Source organism: Ammospiza caudacuta, chromosome 10, assembly GCF_027887145.1.
Source record: "Ammospiza caudacuta isolate bAmmCau1 chromosome 10, bAmmCau1.pri, whole genome shotgun sequence".
Taxonomy (NCBI): domain Eukaryota; kingdom Metazoa; phylum Chordata; class Aves; order Passeriformes; family Passerellidae; genus Ammospiza; species Ammospiza caudacuta.
The window spans coordinates 8,594,431-8,618,067 of record NC_080602.1 but is presented as its reverse complement, the minus strand read 5'-3'; the positions used below and the strand labels follow the sequence as shown (position 1 = coordinate 8,618,067).

General features: G+C 45.0%; 1 protein-coding gene across 1 annotated transcript in view; it reads left to right on the top strand.

Annotated features, from left to right (window-relative positions):
- RORA (RAR related orphan receptor A) overlaps positions 1-23,637 on the top strand; it is a 353,017-nt gene that overhangs the window by 304,777 nt on the left and 24,603 nt on the right. The window lies entirely within an intron of this gene.

Below are 23,637 nucleotides of genomic sequence, written 5' to 3'. Positions count from 1 at the left end.
ACATACAAGGTACACAGAACCAGAATTACAGTAGAGTGAGCTGGTCAGCAGTTTTAGAACTAAGTAATAGGAAGCAAGGAAAATGCAAAAGGTGATACAGTTTTATATCTTCCACTAAAGATTGTTGGAATGGGGACCCTCTTTTTGTCTGCATATTTTACATATTTTATGCATGAAGTCTTCATCCAAAACTGTGGTTCCTCAGCTCTCCTGAAGCAGCAGTGGTGAACAGGCTTCTCCCACTGTCCTTGCTGCTAACTTTATCTTCAAGAGGAGAACCCAGGGCTGGCATGTTGGCTAACACTGACAGCCAGGAGACTTTTTTGTGGTGTACCAGGTGGCTCACAACAGGGGTCTCTAAAGTCATGCGCCCCTGTCATTAAAAAATAAAGTTACTACACCTAAGAAAGTCTAGTAGAGCAAATGATTCTTCATTCATTCATTGCAGTTTCTTGAAAAACTGCTGACTTAGGATAACGTATATTTTCCACTTGTCCATAAGAAACAAAATTCATAGTGGAAAATGCTGTTCTTTTTAAATTGCACACTTCATAGTGTGTTTCCATTTTCTGCCCCACGCCTCTGATTTTGTCCAGCTCTGGCTTTTGGAAACAGATGGATATAGCTGATTCTCAGCTATTGTTTGAAAATATTCCTGGTGGTTTTAATCGTAGATATAGCTTGTGTATATATATAGTGAGTGTATGCATCTAACGTGCAGCTTATCTGGTTTTTCAAACAAGGGAATCTCCAGACTGAATTCAGAAACTACCTGTGGGTAATAGCAGGGAAAGCCCATTCTTCAAACCCATCATTCCTCTGTGCTTCCTTTGTTGCTCTGTTTTCTAGAAGACCTTCACATAGAGCTCTGCCATGGACTGTTTGAATTAACTGGTTTTATACTGGCATCTTGTTTCAGTTGAATGTGATGATTATGGAATGCTTCTTTCTGTTGTCTTTGAAACTTGAAGGTACCCCAAATAAACTAAAACCCAGAGAGAACCACTAAAAATATTAGTCAAAAATCTTACAGCTTTCTGTGTCTCTGTGTATTCTTACTTCTTTCTTGTTTTGTGCTTTTTTTTTTTTATTCAATACTCAAGGGTTGGCAGTGCTGTAAAGTAGAACAGTGAAACATAAATATTAATTGTGGTAGAAATATTGTCTAGAATCTCATTCTTGTTTTACTTGAAATAATACTCAATTGTCTTGGCCGTGCTGGAACAAAGACGAGACCTAAGGGATGTGCATTTATTTGGCTGCAACTTTATTAACACGTTTGGGAGCAGTGCCTGGCAGTAAATCACCCTGAGTGAGTCAGTGCCTGTGCCTTGATCCTTCCCACCTCAGTGCAGAGCTGTGCCAGCCCAGGCTGGCTCCCCGGGGCTGCAGGCACCACATCTGTGTGTTGGGATGGGGAGCTCCTCTCCCGGCCCCACACGGTGGGTGGGAGCCACAGCTGCTTTTCCAGCTTTCTCAGAGAGCCACTGCTGGCCTGGCTTGGCTTCCCCCCTCTCTGGCAAGGCGAAAATCCTGGGAATGTATCTAGGAGTGGTGAAGCCTGTGCCCTCCCACTGCTCTTCCTGAGTAACACCTGATTTGGGAGGGTCTCTGGCACAGATAGGGGCTGGTAATCCTGGGTTTGTGTGGGCTCAGACTCCTCTCTTCAGCTTGGGCAAGATTTTAGGGGCAGAGATGGAAGTTGCAGCCCAATTGATAATGCATGTTTTTCATCCCCTCTCCCTCAGGCAGCCACGTGTGTGAGAGGCATGTCTGCCCTGGTGCTTTGGAGCATGGCTGTAGTTTCTGCCTGGCTCTTTCCTGCTGGCTCCACTTGCAGGGTGAAAGTCTGTTGGCCAACAATTTGCTGTCATTAAGCTCAGTGAGACTAGTGCAGAACAGCTGAATGGGTTAAAAGTTAGTGTTGTTCCCTCACTGGGGGAATTCAGAGCTTCTAAATTCTATTTGGGTGCCCCTACTAGTGAATATTTCCAAAACTGATGTTTTAATTTAGTTTAATGTAGCAGTGACAAGTAGTTTGTCAGGGCAAGAAGCACTTCTCCCTTCCATGACATAAAAAAGTGATTCCAAAAAGCTGAAAGTAGCAGAATGGTAATGGCTGTATTTGTTCTGGTCGCCCTCCTGTGCTTTCCTGTGTGAGGATGATAAAGTGCCCTGGATGGGGCTGAGGTGCAGGCAGGCTGGAGCCCCCTGGAGCTGGCCCATTCCAGCTGTGGGATGGGAAGCCCTGGTCCTGTTTCAGCTCCATTTTCCATTCTGGGCCAGCAGTGTGAATGAATGGGCAGACTGGCCCTGCCCCCTTATGTAACACTGCACAACCTGGAGTCGAGTCTGTGTTTTAGAAAAGTGCTGCTGTTGATTAGTCAGTTGGTCATGAAATCATAGGCAATTTATTTTTAAATAAACTTAATGACCATTTTTGTGCATGCTGATTTTGAATGTCATTCATGTTGCGACAGAGCTTTTGATGGATTAATTACATCATTTATAAGCAAATGCCAGACAAAGACGAAGTTCACCTGAGTTTTGACTGAGAAACTAAAAAAAAAATTAGTTTGTTATCTGTGTTCTGAGGATTGTCATCAACTGGTCTTACTGCTCAGGTGTTTGTCTTACTGAGAGATGGTCAGGTGGAAACAAAGCAAGTGAATTCACTGGTGCACAGCAACAGTGACAAATCCATTTTCCAGTTCTGGATTATGGCCTTAAAATCAAGGCAGTAATTGTTATTTAGTTCCTGTAAGCTCGTATGTTTCAAAGAAAACTAGAAGTATTTGCTCTGTGGGCTAGGTGATAACTCATGACAGAAGTTCAGCTGTTGTTTGAAAGTATATTTCAGCTCCTGCTTTAGCTCCTGAAAACTGTAATTGCAGACTTAGTAAAAACTTTCTCTTGTTTGTCTTTCAATATTGACTGTTTGAATTAAGGTGTTTTTTTAAATGGCCTGATTTTGAAAGGTCTTAGACTTCTAGGCTGAGTAAATTGCGTGATAGTGAGGGCTGTAAATCTGTCAAGTTATATCCTGTACCATTTGAAGGAAAGGAAGGAAACAGCTAACAATTTGTGGTTTAGTCCCTTCTCACTTTACCCTCTTTATTCAGTGTAGGCTGAAGGAGGATTAGTAATGCTTGGTCCTCTTTCTAGTCTGTTTCTGGTCATCTCAGGATGAAAACTGTATTTTATTTAATTTGTTTTGTGCTTAGATATTATACTGGTTTATGAATACTAGAAAATAAAGTTATTTGTGGACTTTGTTCTAAGCACAGGCAAGGCACTTGACACTATATAAACAGAAAAAATACATTTATCTACCCTGTTGAGCTTGTATCTGGAAATATAAGGTAATCGACATGGCATTTGTATAACTCTTTTTGCATTCTCCAGCAACTTGTAAATGTATATTTGTGAAGAATAGAGCTTCCACCATTGAAGTCTTTGTTCTGAATGAAAATGTTTTCTAAATGTTTTAGAATTTCTCCAGTAAGAGTTTGTCAAGATGGCACATCCAAATTGTGCTGAAAAGTGATGGCTGGCATTTCATTCCAAGTACAAGTAAACGTAGGAGATGCCCTAAATTGTATGAAATCCTTATGCTGTGTTACTAAGAAGTACACAGTCTGAGAAAAACCCACTTTATGGAATTCAGTAAACTTGGCTTTCTGGAATTGTATGTAGATTGTATCATCCCCTCTGGAATGTGTTATTTTCCCTGGGCCAGGGCTGCCAGACAGAGCTCTCTGACAATCTCTTTATCTGTGGGGATGTCTATAATGTTAATTAGTGAACTCTTTGAAAAACCGGCTTCCTTGAGTTAATTTATGCACAAAACATCACTGAGGGATGTGTTTTACCTGTTTCACAAGTAGGGGACTGAAGCATAGCTCAAGGGACGTGGCTTGGGCCACACAAGAAGAGCCTGTGTCATAGCCAGGAATCAAGAGATCCACATTTCATTGCCTAACCACACAAATTCAGAAAATAAATAGTTGAAGAAAAGCAGATGCAACACCGAGGATTTGAGTTTTGGGTACAATTTACTGGGTGTTTAACTCTGTGCCCATCCAAGCAGTAGGATCTGCTTTGGGAGGCCAGTAATTGTTTTGTATGCACAGTTCTGGAATGGCCTGGGCTGGAAGGCACCTTGAAAACCAGCTCAGCCCAAGGCCTGCCATGGGCAGGGACCCCTGGCACTGACCCAGGCTGCTCAGAGCCCCATCCAGCCTGGCCTTGGGCACTGCCAGGGATGGGGCACCACAGCTGCTCTGGGCAGCCTCTGCCAGGGCCTGCCCACCCTCACAGGGAAGGATTTTTTCCAAATACCAGATCTAACCTTCCTCTTTTCAAAGCCATTCCCCCTTGTTCTGTCACCTCATGCCCTGTCCCCAGTCCCTCTCCAGTTTTCCTGCAGCCCCTTTAGGCACTGGAAGCTGCCCTAAGGTCTCCCTGGAGCTTCTCCTGCCCAGGCTGAGCCGCCCCAGCTGTGCCAGCCTTTGTCCATGGCAGAGCTGCCCAGCAGCATCTCCATGGCCTGGCTCCTTTAGCACAGCTTGGTGTCATTGCACACTCGCTGAGGGTGCCCTCAGTCCCTCCCTGTCGGTGTCACACAAAATTCCCCTTGGTCTGGGTGCAAGGTACCAGGCTGGCTGCAAATGTTGCAGACTGACTCGTGTTTTGGTAGTGCAGGATTTTCACTTTCTATTGATGCTTTTTAGCTCACTGGTACAGCTTCTTTATAATTGTTATTTATGGCTGATGCCCTCACCCAAAGGACTAAGGAAACAGAATTTCAATGTTAACCCTTGCAGTGATTTTTAGAATATCAGCCCAATGCCTCAAAATCTTAAGGCAGGAGCAAAAATCCTGAGGCTGGTATTTCCATTTAAAGCTGTCTTTGGGAATTCTTATTTTCCTTAGGTTGGTGTTTGTTGTTGAGTATGTGCTTCTAATCTAGCAAGGACTTAATGAGCTCTTGAGACATAATAAGCTCAGTAAGACTTGAAACACTGTTTACCACTTGAAGTATTTACGTGGCTTCTATTCCTATTCATGTATCCAAGCACAATATGGTATTTAATAGATCCTCACAGATAGGAAGCCTCTAATCCTAATGTTCTACAGGTATGAACTGAATTACAGAAAGGATGTGCCCAGCTTTGTGAGGCTGTTCAGTCATTTAACTCATGGTGTGTTCAGCAAGCCCTGCACATTTTACAGGAGTTCAGAGTGTGCCAACTCTGGGACAGCTCTGCTCACACACACAGTCCTTGTTAAAGCCCAGGCACTTGGAGTCACATCTTTGCAATCCTGTAGTAGCAATCCTGAGTTAGCCTGAGAGGAAGAAATGTTTCCCATCTGCTTCTGAAGGAAGTCAGGAAACTTCAGGCTAGAAGGAAAGGACAGGTTGTAACTGTGAGGAAAACAAGCTGTTGGAGCAACTTCTTTTAGAATCAGGATGTGTTTTCTATCACTTGATGGCTCCGTGTGCATAATTATGGCACTTAAAAAAGAAGTGCCTTCTAGTATAGCTGGTCTGTACAAAACCTGCTGAGTGAAATTCCATCATCTCTATCACACAAAAGGTGAATTTGATCATAATGTTATCTACCACCCTCATGTTTCTGTTTATGTAAATTTTCCTTGAACTGATTCCATCATACCGATGGCTGGAAGCAGTGTGTTCACAGAATTTCTTTCAGTCCTAATCCTGTGATGTTTTTTACCATGTTTCATCTCTTCTTGTCAGAAATTTTGGAATTGGGAATATGAGGAAGGAGAATGGGATGCAGTCTATCCCTAAATGTTGTACAGCTATATTAGCACATCGGCACAGTGCAATTATTTTTGCACATACGGAAGACGCCTCCCTGTAAATTCTTTGTGACATAAGGTTTCTGACTAAAATTAGGTCATGGCTATTTCATTGTTTAGGTGTCCACCCACGAGGGAGCTACAGAGAGCTCTTTCAATTCCTTGCAATCAAGTAAGTAGCAGTTACTCTCATTTATCCTCTAAGGAAATAGTCCACCAAAAATAATATGTTGGTTCCTTAGCCCCTCCCTGTCACTAATCACTCAGCTCTGGGAGCGAGGGACTGGCTTGGCCTTCAGCACCGGAGTGTCCAAGTGCCTCAGTCAGTAATTTTCAACTTACGACACTTGGGTGATGTAAGAAAGCTTTGTCCTCATTTCACAGCTGAGGAATTGACACATCAAATAAGTGACTTGCTTAAAGATTCACAGCAATACTGGCCATAGAAACCAATGACTTATTCATAGACTATTCTGTTTCTTGGAAAACCAACCCTGTGTTCCTTGTCCTTCTGCCTGCTACCCCAGATCTCCTCAGACCAATTTAGCAGGCCAAGGGTTTAGGGCTGTGTGTATTTTAGCCTCCCATAAGCTGGCATTGCCAAACAAATGCACCCCTCCCTTGTGTGAGCACAAGCAGCATCTCTGCTGTCACGTGGGGAATTAAGTCAGGAAAGTGATTCAGGTTAAAGTTAATCCCCCAAGAACAGTTTCAACCTGAGTGTTCCTCATTTGGCTCTGGCAGTGCAGCTGCAGAGGCACCACTGAAGGGGGCAGAGGGAGGGGAGGCTCTGCTCTGCTGGCTGAAATGCTTGTGGAGTTAGTGGGGTCAAGTTCATGAAAACCTTAACCAAAATAAGTTCTAGTTTCTTCTTTCTCTGGAGTGCACATCACGTGCTTTGAGTTTTCCCTGTTTGCAGAGCCCACCCAAAGCACAGGGCAAACTGTGTCCAGAACAGAGGAGGTTTTTGGATTAGTCTTTACTCTGGGGACATTTTACATCTGCCCTGCATGGCAAGTTTTTTGTGTGTGGCTGCTATCATTAAAAATGCTTGATTCTGTATAACCTTATTCTGTTTGAAATGAAACTATTTCTGAGTAGTTGCACACACAACCAGGGAAGAAGCACAATTGCCAGGATAAGTATACATTTGTAAAGGGAATAAAGTGTTGTAAGTGTGGAGCTGGATGCCTCATCTCACCCTGCACCGTGCTGATCTACCTGAGCCCACATTCCTTTGCCTTTCTGCCCTGAGTGCTTCCATGGAAAAGAACAGCAATTGGAATTGTGGGTGTGATTTTGGTCTTCAGGTGGAGCCTGTCTGCCATGACTTTCCACGTGAGTCAGACACATGGGGAGAATGCTCCTATTTTGATGATCCCTCACTGAAAAGAGGGGTTCAGAGGGCTTCCCAGTTGCTGTGCTGAGGGGAACATCCAGCTTTGAAAGCAGAGTACCAAATGCTGCTGCTTCATTTGGAGGACAGCAGCGTAGGAGAGCGTGTAGCTGTGGAATGATGCCTCCTCCTGACTGCGTCACAAGTCCACAAAAATTTACGCAGGGCCCTTGGCATGCTAATAACTTGGTTGTTGATGACTAAGGCAGGAAGAAGTGACATCTAAAAGGAGACTGAAAGGAATTCTCATATTTAAAAAATGGCTGCAGAAGAGAGGAAAACATCTTTTAATGACTGCTGTTAATGTCTTTAATGTGTCTTTAACCTTTTCACTTGAACTGTCCCATGACCCTTGAAATTTTTTTTTGCCATCTTTGTTGCTGAACCCTATTCCCCAACGTTTTTGCTGTTCTTGTTTTGTGGTTGTGAGTCCTGGCTGAAGAGGGTGAGAGGATGTTGCAGATGGTCCTCTGCCATAAACTGCTGCTGTCCTCTGGCCTGTGTCAGCCACAGCCCCTGTTCCAATTCGGCCACCTCAACAGAAACGTGTGTGGGATTCTTTTATTTGGGTTTTTTTGTTCAGGCCTTGTTCAAAGGTTCAAGATTGGGGCACAAAGCTGTTCAATTTTCCTCCTCAAATGAACACAGATCATAACATTTAGAGCACAGCCCCTTTGTGTAGCAGGAACCTAACAAGAACCAGATTTTAACATAATCACTAGTTCCTTTGAAGGAGGCAGTGTTAGCAATTATGATCTAGACTAGACATTGGTAAGAACTTAACAAATAATTATAGGCTTCCTAAAGGAGTATAGTATGAGTAATTGCAGGTTTAAAAATGTTATTATGAGGAGTAGTTTATACCGAAACTCCATCCTGCTCTTTGAAACCAGAATCTGTAACTCTCATCATGCCACAGCAAATGCTTGCCCTTTTCCACAGAAGAATGTAGACTCGCCTTATTGTACAGCAAATGTTCTGTGGTACATTATTTAAATTAGCATATAATAGAAACCTAATTGCCCACTTGGGCCCACAGCTTTAGCTGTGGAGATCAATGTGCTTCCACTGAAGTCAGTGTAGCAATGTTGATTTTCACCCTTGAGGATCTGGCTCAGCAGCTTGTTTCTATTCCAGGCATTGTTAAAGGAGATCGTGTGTTTAGAATATTAAACCATGGCATTGTCAGAGATAGTCAACTCAATTTATGTGCAAGTGAAGAGAAATAAAGCAGTAAAACCATTATTTTTATCTGAGGATTTCAATTTACATTGTCGATTATTCATATTGACTGATCTGCTACAACAGGGAAATTGTGAGCGTGGGGTCATCTTGTTGTGGTTTTAATTTCCTACGTCTGTAGTTATCTAATCCTCTCAGTGTGAGCAAGCATGATTAGTATTTATTTCTATTCTGTGTGCCAGTGCCCTGGGCCAGGTTCTGTGCTAAATCCAGAGTGACTCTCCTACTTAATTGGCATTAACTTGTGCTGCAGTAATATAAATAAAAACTTGTACTTTCTCACAACTCCCAAAACAGATTTCTTCTATGTGCCTATTCTCCCGCCGTGTTTAGGCCTGTGATAAATCTGTATTTTTTACTTAGTTTGGAACTTCTTCCAACAATGTTTTCCAAATAATACATAGGGAATCCCAGATTTGGAAAGACTTTGGCTGCTTGTTGAGCATTGAGGCACTATAGGGAGCACTGCTACAGCTGTACCCCTGGTTAAGAAATTGCTGCGGTGAGAACAACACCTGTCTCTCTCTGGAGAGGCAAGTACCAAAGTGAACAATAATTCTTCACTTTGTCAAATGGTTTTTGCAATCATTTGGAATGCTTGCTTAAAGAAGCTTATTTTATTTCATGAATGCTCCATTCAGGAATAGGGAAACTTTAGGGCTGAGCTGAGCCAACAGTTCTTTGTGGAGTTGTTTCCTCTCCTTTCACTTCCATTATTCTCAGAAGACCTCTGGCTGCTCCCCCACTTATCTCTGCTTCCATTTGTCCCCTGGGAGCTTTGGATAATCAAAGTTACACTGCAAGTACTCTTCAGAGAGTAGGATGGGGGGAGTTCTGGTTAAATGGTTTGGGTCTTTATCAAGGACAGTACAGTTAACTGACTGTGTGAGCCTTTTGAAATTGAACAGTGTTAAAACTCCAGCAAAATTTGGAGTTGCCTGGTGTTCGTTGCTGTCTGTTTTCTGATGTGTGCAGAGCACAAGCGTAGGAAGAGACATCAGCAGGAATGATGGGTAGAGACTGTCCTGAAAGGGCTGAGAGATTGTGTTCATCACTTGGTAAGTTATTGTGTGGCTTCATTCAGCTCTGGTTACAAGGTGGTTTTCTTGTCCTGACAAAAGATGAAGCTTAGCTTAGATGAATGGGTTTGGATTCTCTTTGGATAGAATGGTTGCAGTAGTACAGGTGCTCTTTCTGTTATTTTCTTCAGACTTTTATCAAGCCTCCTTTTATTGGGGGAATGCAAATTGACATTCACTAATTGCACTAAAAGCTTCTACCTTTTTGAGTGATTTGGCCTTTAGAACATAGTATTAGCCATGTGAAGCAAGTTGGAGTTTTCATTTTAATCTATCAAAAAGACTTAGCAACACTTGAATCAACAATCTTATTCTGTGTTCTGTTCATACTTGTATTTTGCCTGGTTCTGTGGGTCATAGGATTGTGTTCTCCTCATTGAACTGACAGACTTGTTGGAAAAGGTGTCAGTGTTTCCCGTTAGGGGATTTTTTTTGTTTCTTCGGTGACAATTTTGTGAATTTTATGAACAAAAGTACTAAGGCATTCATATAGGCATTGAGGGTAGTTCCATCAAGCTCCTTTGTTTTCAGTAGTGAGTTTTCCAGGTTTTTTGTGGGCTTTTTTCCCTTGGAAAACATGTAATGCATGTGATAAGAGACTTGCATACACAAGATGTCTTGTGTTGAGGTAAGGAAACCAGCTTTGAGCCAGATATCTGAGACCAGCATTGTGTTATCTCCATTGCAGAGATAACAGACATTAAAATTCTAGAGTCTGGTGGCCAAATGGCACAGCACCAAACAGGATAGATTTTCTTATCCTCAAGTGGTAAATCGCGTTAGATAATTAATGATGCAAACTGCTGTTATTTCTAGAGTATGTGAGCCTGTGATGGCAGAGCAGATTTTGTTACCTCTCTAGGTTAGATGGAAAGCTGAAGGAACTTTGAGAGCTGCAGAAAATGGCAGTGGCTGTGCTGCAGGGGATCAGCTGATGCTCCTTTGCTGGTGTCACTTTGCTCCCCAGGGTGGTTGGAGTGGTGCAGCTCCTGTGCTCTGCTTTTTGTGAGGAAAAAGCGGGATTGCAAAGATAATGGGAGAAGGCAGTGGAGCATTCATGGCAATAATTTCTAATAGCTGGAGATAAATAAGCAGGCAAACTTGACGACTTATCTGGGTGGGGGTATTAGCATTTTGAATACCGTCTGCACAGATGCAGTTATCACTTAATTGCCTTTACACTAGAAAAGCACTTTGTAGCTGTGAAGCACAAACTTGTGCGTGGTTCCCTCCCGCTGTAGCAGGCCCTGCTCGGGCTGCTCCGGTGCCGGCTGCGGGCCCTGCACCGCACGGGCTCGGCTGTGCCGCCCGGCGCTGGAGCCAGGCCTCGTTCTGCGGGGCTGACAGCGCCAGGCAGGCACTGCCCTCAGCCGAGGGCTCAGCAGCGGCCACTCGGAGTCTCTCGGCCGTTCCCTCCCTGTGTGAGAGCCGGGGCCGGCCCCAGCGTCCCTTCCGAGGGCTCGGGAGCGGCAGAGCTCGGCGCTGGGGCTGTGCCGCCCGTGGGGTGCCATGGCCGCTCCCCTCAGAGCGGCGCGCTGCCTCCTCAGGCCCCACAGCCCCTTCTCTGCCGAAACGAGGGACAAATGCGGCAGCCGGGAGAAAACTGTTCGTTCGTTTTGTTTCTAACCTGTCAGGAGCAAAGAAGGTTGTTTTAGAGGATTTTAAGGGAATTCTGTGGGGAAGCAGTTGCTGTGTGGCGATGAGGGAGGCTGCAGTCAGAGCTGCCCGTGCCGTGCTTTGCAGAGAGCAGGCTGGGCTCGGCAGGTTCTGCCGTGCCTGTGTTAACCCAGAATTCTCACCCTCAGTTCTTACCGAATTCTCTGTGTCACCCAGAATTCTTGGTCTTTAACAGACCAGGATGAATGTTCGGTACCTGAGCACCTTCATGTGCTCACCCTGATTTGCTGAGGATTGTCGGAGTTGCACAGACAGCGTCAGCAACACCCTCAATTCAGTGAGGCCTTTTTCTGTGGAATAGTTACTAAGTTTGCTTGTAGTCATTATTTAAATTTTGCTATCTAAGCATATTAAGGTTTTATTGGTATTATTCCTTCAACAGCAATATTGGTTACTCCAGGCATTGTTTAAAAGCTTATATATTTTTTTGCAATTCTTAAAGAGAGATTTGGCTTAGAGCAAAATCAGTAAGGGGAAAAGAATTAGGAAATCAAACCCTTCCTTTCCCTTTTTGAACCTCTCGGTTTTCCAACCTCAAATAAGTACGTGAAAGGGGTTTAACAACTTTAAATTGGATTTTGGAATGTCAGATGACTCTAATAGCCTTTGTACACAAATAACAACAGAAGAGCTGATTATTGTTTCTGGGCTCTGCGATGCACTTATGTAATCATTAATCTTGGCACTTCTTTATCTGCAGCAGATTAGGAGGCCACTGTCATTTTGAAGACTGCCATTAAGTAGACTTTGTTAGTGTTTAAATATTTGAAGCTTAACTTTAAGCTTCCTTAATGTATGCGGTGGAGGTATTCTGTGCCTTGAATAGAGCTGTTGGAGTAAGTTTCAGTCACATATCTGCTGCCACAGTCTGACCTCAGACGGGGTTTATGTATGGTGTTTGTTAATCGGCCTCTGAAGACACTTTGAAAGCTTTTTAAGTGTAAAGCATTAATATATCTGTTTGGAACAGCAAGCAAACTTGCTTTATCTACTACCTTTCAGTTGGTTTAATCATCAAGAGGCAGGAAATTAAACCCTATGAAATGAGAAGGCAGAAAGGGTTTTAATGAAGGTCGTGCACCTAATCTGATTGTGGCAAAGGAAGAGCTTTTGCTAGACCTTTTCTTTCCACAAGCTTGTAATTTTCTAAAACGTTTTTGTGGGCAGCTACATTTTTGTTTTCTTTCATGATTCTTGTCATGAAATGAAGATGGTTTTCAGACACTGAGTATATCATATATAGACATCATGAGGGTGTGAAGAGGCTCAGAAACAGAGCTAAGCCCAGGGAGATAGTGTGGGCATAGTTGGGGGGGACATCACTGTAATGTATGGTTTGAAGGAAATGTTTGGGAATAAAGCTGTGCCTGTGACAGAAATGTTTTTGAAGCTGTTTGATAGACTGATGGTGCATTTATTTTGTTGGAAGCCAGAGCCCATATGATTTCCATCTCCAGTGACAGCATCTTGTATGTTCTCCCTGGTGCAGTTTTTGGGGATGGGTCATCATGTTTTCTTCCTGTGCCCTTTTCCAAGAGAACATCTGAGGAATCCTGATCCCACAGAGATGCTAATATTGCTCCCTCTGAGGTGGGGCAGGGGCTGAATGAGGTGTCTTTCTTGGGGAGAAAAACAAGGATATTTGTATATTTGTTCAGCAGAGATTTGACCTTCTGTCACAACAAATGATACGAGCTTTCTCTAATATCTAATGTATTTGCTGGTGCCTTAATATGTATCAGGTACACATATCAGCTGTCAACCACTGCTTGGGTTTGAACTTCAGGGATATTTTCTTTGAAATGGAGGGAACATGGGTATAGTTAATCTGTTTTGTGCTCCTCCTTAAAACCTAGAGGAGTAGCTGAGGATGTGGCTGCTTCTGGTGCCCCTCAGTTTCCCTCCTCCTCTGATGACCCCTGCAGGGGGCTCACGAAGGGGAGCTGTGGCTGAACACCCACACACACTGGAAATACCCACAGTGGAAAACGTCTTTGTATTAAAAACAGGTGAGCCAGTGTCAGGCTGGAAGGATGCAGAATGTGGACTTGGAGAGCCTCTTGTGTGAGGTTTGGGGGAGTCTGGTTGGGATTTGCTTGCAGTAGCCGTAAATCACAGATGGAGTTGAAGAATTCACACTCAGTATTGGCTGCTGGGTGATGAATCCAGGAAGGAGGTGTTGGAGGGAGTTAATAAATGAGTGAGTGCAGCTCAAAGGCTTTTTACTGTTTAGACTTCTGGAGTTGGTTTGGTTGTTATTGTTCACCTTTTAGATGAATCATCCGAAAATGAAAATTTGAACTAGACATTTAGAGTGCACCTTTGTGAGAAACTAATGATTCTACTTGGCATACAGCATCAAAGGAAGCCTTTTTAATGACATCAAATTCATGTACAGCCAAAAAGAAAAAGAAAATATCTTAAAAATGCAGATGTAGTCACATCAGAATGATAGTTTCTAGTCTGGGTGAAATACTTTATTTTTTTCCCTGTAACTTTTTTCTTCTAGAATAAAATTCAGATTTTGAGTAGTTTTTAATCAAAGTGCAGCTCTCTTGTGGGGATGTGGTTTCTGCACCAGCCACATTTGTCTGGCTGTTACTTGATCGTGCAGAGTCCCATTTCTCCATGCACAGTGACAGAGCCTGCAATTTCTGCAGAGGTCAAACCCTTTATAGAATCCATTCAGCCCGGTAAAACAGCAGGACGAGGCTGAATCATGGCAAACAGTGTGAAATGACACTTCCTGGGTTCCCGCTGCTTTGTCACCTCTTCTGAGTTCTGTAGTGCTCCTCCCAAAGTGCCCTTCTCTCGCCAAGGGAGGAGCTGTTCCAGTGACTTGGCCAAGTGGGAAGCACCAAGGAGAGCATCGTGGGCATTGTGATGGAGAGCCTGTGCTTGCTAATCAGAGCCAGCCTCCCGAGGGGGAGTCAGGGATTGTTGGTGCTGGGGCTGAAACTCGCTGCGCTTTGTACAAGTGTGAGGCTGCAGTGGTACCCACCCACAGCGCCCTGGTGCTGCGGGGTCATTGCAGTGCCCTCGGGTTTGGGGCTGTCACCTCGTGAAACAGTGTCCTTGAAGCTGTAGTTTCACACTATGTTGCAAATGATTGGTGTTTGTCAGGTGGGTGTGGTTGGTTTGGTTTTGTTGTTTCCCTGTTGATTTTCGATCAGGTACCCTGGCTGTCGCTCTGTCGCGGTAGGCAGCCTGGTGTGGTCACTGAGCTGAGATGCAGTTTGGCAAATGGACACCACAAGTGTGTGCAGCTTGCTGACAAAGCCGTGGTGGAGCTCTCACGGCGTGTAGCAGGAGCGCAGACACGTTGCAGCTGTTGGGGAAAGCTTTCCTCAGGGAGCGCTGCTGGAATGGCAGCACCACCCGAGTGCCTGTGCTGCTCCTGGCACGGAGCTCTCTGCGTGCACACAGGGCCACAGGGGTCCCTTCTGGGAGCTGCTCGTTCAGGGCTGCTTCCCCAGGAGAGCAGAGCTGTGGAGCTGTGCTAGCTCTGTTGTAGCTGGCTTGCTGAAGTGCTCCTTAACACTGCTGAGTGGTTGAGAAGTTCTTTGTTTTCCTACCACAAGCAAATAAACAGAAATACCAGATTTTCCCCATAGCCAGTGTCATTAATTAAGGGAAGAGAAGGTGGGAGGACAGTGTTGGAGTTAACCAGTTCCAGTGTTCAGAAGACCAGGTCCAGCACTTGAGAGTAGAAAATGGCATCAGACAGGGGCTCTGTACATTAATCTGTGATGAAAATGCTACAGTAATTTGGACTTGTCACTGTAAAATGCTACAGTTCTTCAAGACTTTATTTAAGTCAAGTCTTTATTAGTTGCTTCCAGAGATTTAGGAAATGGGGCAGAGCTACAAATATGTTTAAGCTTTTCAGTACAGGTTTCTTTTTGAAGAAAGGGGGAGAATTTATTTAGTATTGTCTAGCTAACTCCAGCAAATAAATTAATCCTGTTCTCCTGCAGATTTCACTTCTTGTTTTCTTCTCCATTAGTGGTAGATAATGCAGGACCAGCATACAGACACCAGGAAGGAGAAGTTGGTGTAGATTTGCTTTTCCCAGTGCAAGAGCACAGTAAGTGGCAAAGAGTACAAGAACCCTCAGTGTGATGGAGCATTCAGGGCCGCTGTGAGTGCCCCAAGGTGCACCCCCGTGCTGCCCCCAGCTCATTGTCTGTGTCATTTTTCATTTCACAGACCCAGTGCTCTGGCTGCTGTGGTGGCACAGGCTGGCTCACAGCAGAACTGTGCTTGTGCCCCGCTGCAGGTGTTTGTCTGGACAATTGCTCCAGGTTAGTAATCATCTGCAGGAAGAAATTAGGAATGTTGAAACAGGAGTGAACTCTAGAATCCTGTAAAAACAAACATGATGCATTCACACAAACCCCAGCTTGCTGCTTACTGGATAAATGCAGTAGCAAATTAGAGCAGCAAAAGTCAGTGTTGGCAGTTCCTATGATAATAGCTCACACCTCTGTTGCTCCTAAAACTTGTATTTTGTCATATTATCAAGAGAAACGTTTTGTAGGTGTGTCATTAGACCTGTAAGCTTTGTTTTGGAAAGTGAAAAAGGAAAGTAATAGCAGTCAGGCCAGCAGCACTCCTCCTGCACAGCTCTGTGGCAGCTCCTCTCTCAGCAGTGCAGAACGCTGCAGGTTGGTGGGGCTGGAGCTCTGCTCACCGACCCTGGCAGCACAAGAGCAAAACCCCAGATCTGGCAGTAGGTACCAGGCATCTGAGGCAGAGGTAAAGGATGATTGTGCTGCTCACATAGACAGAGGAAATGAAACACCAGCTAGCATCCCATGCTCACAGCACAGCAGCACTAGGGAGATGATGGTCTCTGCAGCACCTGTTTCTCGACATGCAGTTCAGAGCTATGACTAAAACTATGTTATATTTCATTGGAGAATCACATGATTTCAGTGTCACTGTGTTTTCTTATCAAAAACTTCTTCTGAATTGCTTTATGTAACAAGAATTCCATTTAGCCTGGTGAAATTAATTATGCCCCAAGCTCTGTTCATTGTAGCCAGTGTAACTCTTGTTAATTTTCAACTAGAGAAGAAGAGGCATATGAAATTATTAAATGTTTATTCATAAGCACCTGAGCCACCAAGAAAATGAGAAGCCAGAATGGGGCAGAAACAAACTGATGTTTTATGAAATTTGGAAGTCTGTTCTGACCGTGTGGAAATCATCTATCTTCAATATTTGGTTGCTGTGTGTTGTTGCTGTGTGTGTCTGTTGTGCCTGGTGAGGGACCAAAAGGGGATCCCCAGAAGAAGCTGTTGCAGTTGTTCATCCCTTGGTGCACATTTCTGCCACGTTCATGGTTGGTGTGTGAGTTCCTGGGGGCAGTGACAGGGCTGGAGCCTGGGGCGCTCCGTAGGTTTCAGCAGTGGGAAGATGCTGGTGGTGTGTCCCGGCTGTCCCCAGAGCTGCTGCTCTGGCTCCTGGACAGCAGAACCCCGTGCACGGGCCAGGCCTGGCTCTGGGGCCTGGGCCCAGCCTTGCATGGGTGGTTTGGTGTTACACTTTGTGGGGTGTTAATAACGTGCCCAGTCCCAAGCTGCAGTTGTCTCCAGCTGTCATTGCTCCAACAGGGACAGTCAAATCATCAGCTTTCAGCTGCATTCATTGCTCAGCCAGGAGAGTGAGAATGTTTTTGGGTGGATAAAGACAAGACAGTGGAGAGAGATGAGTGTTACACAGAAGGACAGAAGGACATCAGAATTATGAACCGTTGTATACGTGAACGAGAGGGAGCAAGCATCATCTCTCTGAGTTCCTCTAAAAACACTAGGTCACTTTTTAGCTTGTGTTCCTGAACACTTGTAGAAGTCCTACATTGTTTGTGTTGGCATGTTGTTTTGGTTTTTCTTTACAGGAGTTCAGAATATTATAGTGATTTTATTGTATTAAATGTTTACAGAGATTTTCTAGTTGAATATAACGTTAAAAATAGAGATCTCACCATAACAACTTCACTGAAACAGTTCTGCCTTTTAGAAAACCCAAACTATTTTCCATCTTGCCTTCTCTCATTAGACATTCAGGTGTCTTTGTTGAAGCCAGTGCTTCACGTAATAGCAAAGCTCTAGTTCTTTACATTAAAATACATGTCAGTAAAATTTTGTGTGGCTTAAAGGAAAACAAGCCTAAACATCAGTGATCCTGGCATGGGAATATGAGCTCTTACTGCACTGTTCCCTTCCATGTGCCCAAATCAAACAGATGTTGAAGGAATTTATACTGATTCCTCAAAGTCAGTGTTCCAGGGCCCGGAAGAGCTCAGGTGGTGCCGAGCTCTTTATCCTGTGTCTCCTCCAGTAGGGATGTTTGCAGCATTTGGGAGTGCTGAGCAGTGTCAGTGACCTGCTGAGGGATCCAGATGTGCCCAGGCCCACAGCTCGTCCCAGCATTGCAGCATTTCTGCCTTGTGTGTTTGAGGTGTTGCTCATACTTTGCTTTTAATTAATACTTTGGTGGCCATGTTCGTTTCTACTCCACCCAGCACACCCACACACTTCAAAGGATTTGTACCAGTATAACCTCAGTATTTATTTTATTACCAGTGTGATTTCCTAAGGAAACAAGGCTTGGAAAGGTTGTTTGTGTTTGTCTGGTTTTCTGCCCATCACCCCAGTCCTCCCCATTTCCAAGACATTTCAGCCAAGCTTGAGAGCATCAGCAGTTCCAAAGATGTGAAAATTGAAAATCTGAGGGAGTTCCCCATCTGATACCTCCTGAGGGACAGTGTGCAGCCAGGCTCAGCTGTAGGGAGGAGAATCTGAAACAGAGAGGAAGATGCAAAGAATATCCCACGTGCTGGGAAGGCTTCTGCTGGAATTTCAACCTTGCTGGACCCCAGAAAAATGCAGCCATGAGATCTTCTGTTAGTTCTTTGGAGCTGTTTGTTGCCAGGTCCGTCAGTGCAGTCTCCAGTGGGGGCTGCTCAGAGTGTCTTTGTGGTGGGGATGGTGCATGGAATAAGCACGCCTTGCCACGAGGGGTGAGCAGGCTCTGTCAGACACTTCCTTGTGTTCTGCAATGGCCTCGGGTGTCTCCCCAGCAGCAGCCGGGGGGTTTCAGTGTCCGGGCTGTGTGAGGGGACAGAGGGTCACTCCACGGAGGGCAGGGATGGGTGGCAGAGCTGTGCTGCCACCAGTGCTCGCTGCCGTGCAACTGCAGCCTGTGCAAGCTGCAGGTGTTCGGAGGCGAGTAATTGCAGCCAGCTCAAATTACTTAGGGTACATGACAGAGCAAATTATTTAGGTAATGAAGCTGAAAATGCAGGAAGATTAGAATATTATATAGTAAAATCATTCCGTGTTAATTCAGTTTGTGATCAGATATCATGTTGCTTTAAATACCACATTACATGCAGTACCCTTGTTTGAGGCAATGAATATGGATGAATATGTCACTGAATATGTATGCCTCCTAATTTAATCAATATACTTACAAACAGCACTAGCAGGGATGTCTGGCACAAAGTGCATCCCTCTAGAAGCAGCTTGGCCCAGTTTGTGTGTGCCTCATGTGCATTGCAGAGCCCCTGTGCATTAGCTGCACCCAGGGAGGCTGGGCACAGGTGAGCCCCATGCAGGGAAGGCTCCTGCGCAGGGCCCTGAGCCCCAGCAGTGCCAGCTGCAGCCCTGCCCGCTCTCTGCAGCCCTGGGCAGCTGGGGGTGCTTTGCTGGAGAGCCGGGCGTGTGAGGAGTGCCCCAGTGCCACAGAGGCCCTCAGGAGGAGGGGCTGGGCTGGCACACCCAGCAGCGTCTGCCTGAGTCCCTCCGTGCTGGGGGCAGCAGGGTGTCCCTGCAATCCCCGCAGTTCCTGCAATCCCCGCAGTCCCTGCAATCCCCGCAGTTCCTGCAATCCCCGCAGTCCCTGCAATCCCCGCAGTCCCTGCAATCCCCGCAGTCCCTGCAATCCCCGCAGTTCCTGCAATCCCTGCAGTTCCTGCCTTGGCAGCTGTGGCCAGAGCTCCTCACACGTGCTTGTGTCTCGCTGGTGCCAGGTAGCTGGGACTCCACAAACCCTGGCAGGAGGGAGCACCTTCTGCACAGGTTTCCTTTCCAGAAAATGCTAATTTGTAAATTCAGAAATAGTAAGACATTGTGGGATTTACCTGACTCTCACCTTCTAAAAGTTAGGCTTGTAATTAAAATATCATTAAATTCCTTCACTGTTGAGTGAAGAGGAGGCTTCTCCACTCAAGGGTTCGTGGTGTCTGTGATGAATGAGATGAATCATATGCCCTTTTTCCTTCTTGCTTCCTCCCTTCCTTTCCTCTCTTCCTGCCTTCACTCTAGAGCAGACAAGACAATTAACTTCATTAATTACCCAACTTTCTAGATCACTCAGGTCAGCTGGATGGATCTCCCCTAAAAGGCAGACATGGGACCAATTTTTGCATTCACTGAAGAGGTCTTCCCAGGATACCAAATCTGAGGTTTCCTACCTGTCGAGAATTGGGAAAAATTATTAACTGTGTGCATGTACAATTTTAAAACAAGTGTGAAAGCAGAAGGAGAAAAGGAAAAATCCGTTTTTCTACCCCAAGACCATTATTTTACAATAATTGTAAAATTGAAACAAGCATTTTATTTACAAATGTTAATGGGGAGGAAAAAACTTCTGTCTTTGGAAAACAATTTTTCTCTCTGTGTTCTTCCAAGTGATCTGGTAACACGCTGAGGCTCTGTGTGTTTCTGTTTAAGTGACAGAGCTGGGGGGAAAGGTGAGCTGTGCTTTGCTTGGCTCTACAGGCTCCTGCCCTGATCTGTCTGCCCCAGTGAGTTAGGAAGAGAGAAGTCAAAGATTATGATGAGTTGTACAGTGCATTCCCTTACAGATACAGAATTAGATTTTCTTGCTTCTCTACTGGAAAAACTGGACAAGGAATAAAGCAACATTTCGTGATGTGGGAATTAATAAAATGGGCGAGGCTGTCTGGGGGATTTGGTTGGGGGAGGGAACTTGGAACAGGCAGGCAAGCCCAATGAAACTGTTCCAGGTTTGGGAGCAAAGTCCCCTGGAGCAGGAGGGAACGAGGCACATTCTGCTGTTCCAGCAGGAGATGTCATGGAGTCCCACTGGCATGTTCCCTAGGAATTAGGTGGAGGCTGTGGTGTTATTTGAGCATACCAGAGCTGCCTCACACAGTTGCTGTCTGAAGACAGAGTGGAGGGAGGAAGAATAAATGTTCAGGGGGAAAAACAGTGGCTGTTTTTTTCCCTGTAATCCTTGGGCTCAAGTTCCTGTTCAGTCTGATTCTGAGCGCATCAGGGTCCACACTCCATTTCTGGAAGCTGATCTGACATTGCAGGCAGCCTGGAGACAGGAACAGCTCCAGGGAAGGCACATGAACCGGGAGTGCTGGTGGGTGCCAGAGGAGCATCTCCTGTGCTGTGGAATGAGCTTGCTTGACATCAGTTTGTAGGGATTGCTGCCTCCAGCCCTTGCAAGGTCCCTTCTTTCTCTCAGGAGCCCTTTCAGAGCATCTTGTGTGGTGGTGGGTCTCGTGCTCCAGCTTCCATTTGTTGCTCTTGGTGGTTTGTTTGGGCTTTTATTCCTCCTCTTTGCTGCCTTTGAGACAGGACAGCCTTGGTAGGATTGTGGAGCACTGTTATTTCAGGGTGTGAAAGAGTCTTAGGCCTTTAATCTGGGAGTACAAACTACATCTGTCACCTGGGTATCTGTGGCAGTTCCTAAGCAACCACAAGAGTTTATTTTTTTCAGCAGTTCATATTTAAGAAATAATTTGCTCATGCATGAACCAGCCTGAATCAGCCTGAGCACCACCCCAGGAGACAGAAATTGTAAACTGTAATTTAGGCTAATTCTAGTCTAAAGCATGAATTAGAGTATTTTATGTAATCTTGAAAAATATACCATATAAATAAATGTAAGCAGAGAACAGGTACAATTAATTTGAGCACAGTAGGAAGCTTTAAGTAACTCTGGGAATGTGAGAAACCAAGTCGGAACATATTCTTGACATGTAAAAATATTTCCCACCTGCCTTGTTTGCATAAGAACAAGGTTTTAGCAAGTACATATTTGCATGTCAAAGTTAAAAGTGGGGAAAATATTTTCACCCTTGTAAGAAAAAATGCATAATCTTGGCACAGGCAATTTGCATTTAGTAAGTTTAAAGTATCTGAAGTCCTTTCATGCTGCATGGGAAGTGTATGAACCTGCGACAGGGGTTCCATTTCAATGAGTTGATTTGCACAGGCACCACGTGGAGCAGTAATTGATCTGATCTCGCCGTGCATTCATTTGTACCACAATTGGTTGTGGCAGTCCCCAGCGATCTGTGCTCTGAGATCCATCCCCTTGTCCTGCATCCCTGAGTGCAGCACTGAGCTGCAGTTTTAAATGCTGTGTGCCTAATTGAAAGTAAGTACCTTGAAGATGTAAATTTGAGGAAATCAGGAATTCTAAAACTACACCTGATTTGGTGCCAGAGCTCATAAAAATGATGTTGGGCAATTGCTGGCACAGCTGGAGCCTGTGAATCTGTGGAGATTCTCTTTTACCAGTAAAGCACCCTGGAAAATGCATTTGGGACTAATTATGGCACCTTTTAGACTATTACTAACCTAGCTTTAGGCCATCACTTTGAAGGCATGTTACATTCCTTCAGAAACGCTCTGCAAATGTCCTGTTGCTTAAGAAATAGGGATTGCATAGACAGGCTTCATGGGTGATTTAACTAACATGCTGGAGATTGTAGATAAACTAGATCCAATTATATCATACCTATTCAAAATAAGGCAGTAATTATGGATATAAAAGTGAAATGTAAAAAATACATTGCCATGTAGCTGTGGAGATAAGCCTTGTCACTGCCCTGTCCAAGGAGCTGCAGCAGGCTGCTGATTCACTGCAGCACAGGAGAAAAGAATCATGTGTTGGAAAGGCACAACTGGGATTTGGGAGAGCTATTCTGGAATTTGCCCACAGGATTGCTCTCTGAATTTGAACTGCACATGGTACAAATTCTGAGTTTCTGTGAGTTCCAGTCTGTTCTCCAGTTTGTTGATGTGAAGGGAGGGGGTTATGCCAGCCTTTCTGCCACAAGCTCATAAACACAGGAGGCTCCAGTAATAATTAATGTAGCCCATTAATGAAACAGCACACGTGTTGTTTTTTCCCTTTTATTAGTTCACTTCCTGCTCCATTGTGTTTAATGTGTTAGCTGAAAGCAAAGTGAAATTAAAACCATTTTTGGGGAAGAGGCATTTCCTTCCTTAAGTGTCCTAAACAGACCTCTTAATTTCAGCCTGTTGTTTTATTGCTGCGGGGATGGAGGGGTTGGAAGGTCAGGGATGCCAAGGTTCTTGTGATGGAAGCCGATACCAGTGGTGTCCTGCTGTGTGGGGCTGCTTGGAACGCTGTTGATACCTTCCTGGCCAAAGCCCTGGAGCCTTCCCCAGCAGAGTGGGGGAGCAAACAGCTCCCATTTGGGGCTGCTCAGCTGCCACGTTGTTGTTTTTGGTGTCACCTGGAGAATATTTTGGGGGCATATTTTCGCACAGTTGGTGCTGTGCTGCAAGTCCTCTAGGCTTCTGCTTTATAATGATCTTGTGCTTTGGGCCAGATCCTGAGCTGTGCCGTGCTGCAGTGGAATGGAGCACACAGTAGCACTGCTGTTAGTAATCAAGATGACTCTTGATTAATAATAAGCATCCAGTTAGGGATTCAGTGGCATGCAGAATGCAATGTTTTTAGCGTGGACATGACCTTTTGAGAGCAGAGTAGAACTGAAATTAGGCCAATGCACTGTAAGACAGCAGTATTAGATGTGATTTCGTGTGTTGTCACAGACTAGAGAGCTGTAAATTGGATGAAAGAGGAGCTCTGTTAAGCAGTCAGGCAGCTTGTGAATGGGTTTGGGCTCCTCAAGGAGGCGAACAGCACTTGTTAGTCTGTCACAGTTACAGACACAGCCAGAGCTGCACTGTTCCAGCTAGGCCCTGTCCAGAGCACTGGTGCCGCTTCATCCTGACACGGTGTGCCAGAGCAGGGCTCTCCTGGGATTTCAGTCACCCAGCCGTGTGTGCTGGTGTTTGTGGGCACCCCCAGCACAAGGTGTGAGCGTGCCCTGCTGCTGTTGGTCACTGCAGCACTGCCTGTGCACGGCCTGCCCAAAGCTGCCAGCAGAACAGCTGCAGCCACAGGCAGTGAGGGCTGTCCCTGAGCAGGCAGGAGTCCCTTCTTGGGCCTGTGTATTCTCATGGGAAGGTGCTGCATTTAGAGCTGGTCACACACCAAACTGAGTTCAGTGGGTGGGTTTATATGTATGAAACTACATTTATCAGGGCTTTCATGCCTATAAATGAATGGCATTTTCCAGACTGTGCCAGCTCCTCTGGTTTCAGTAAA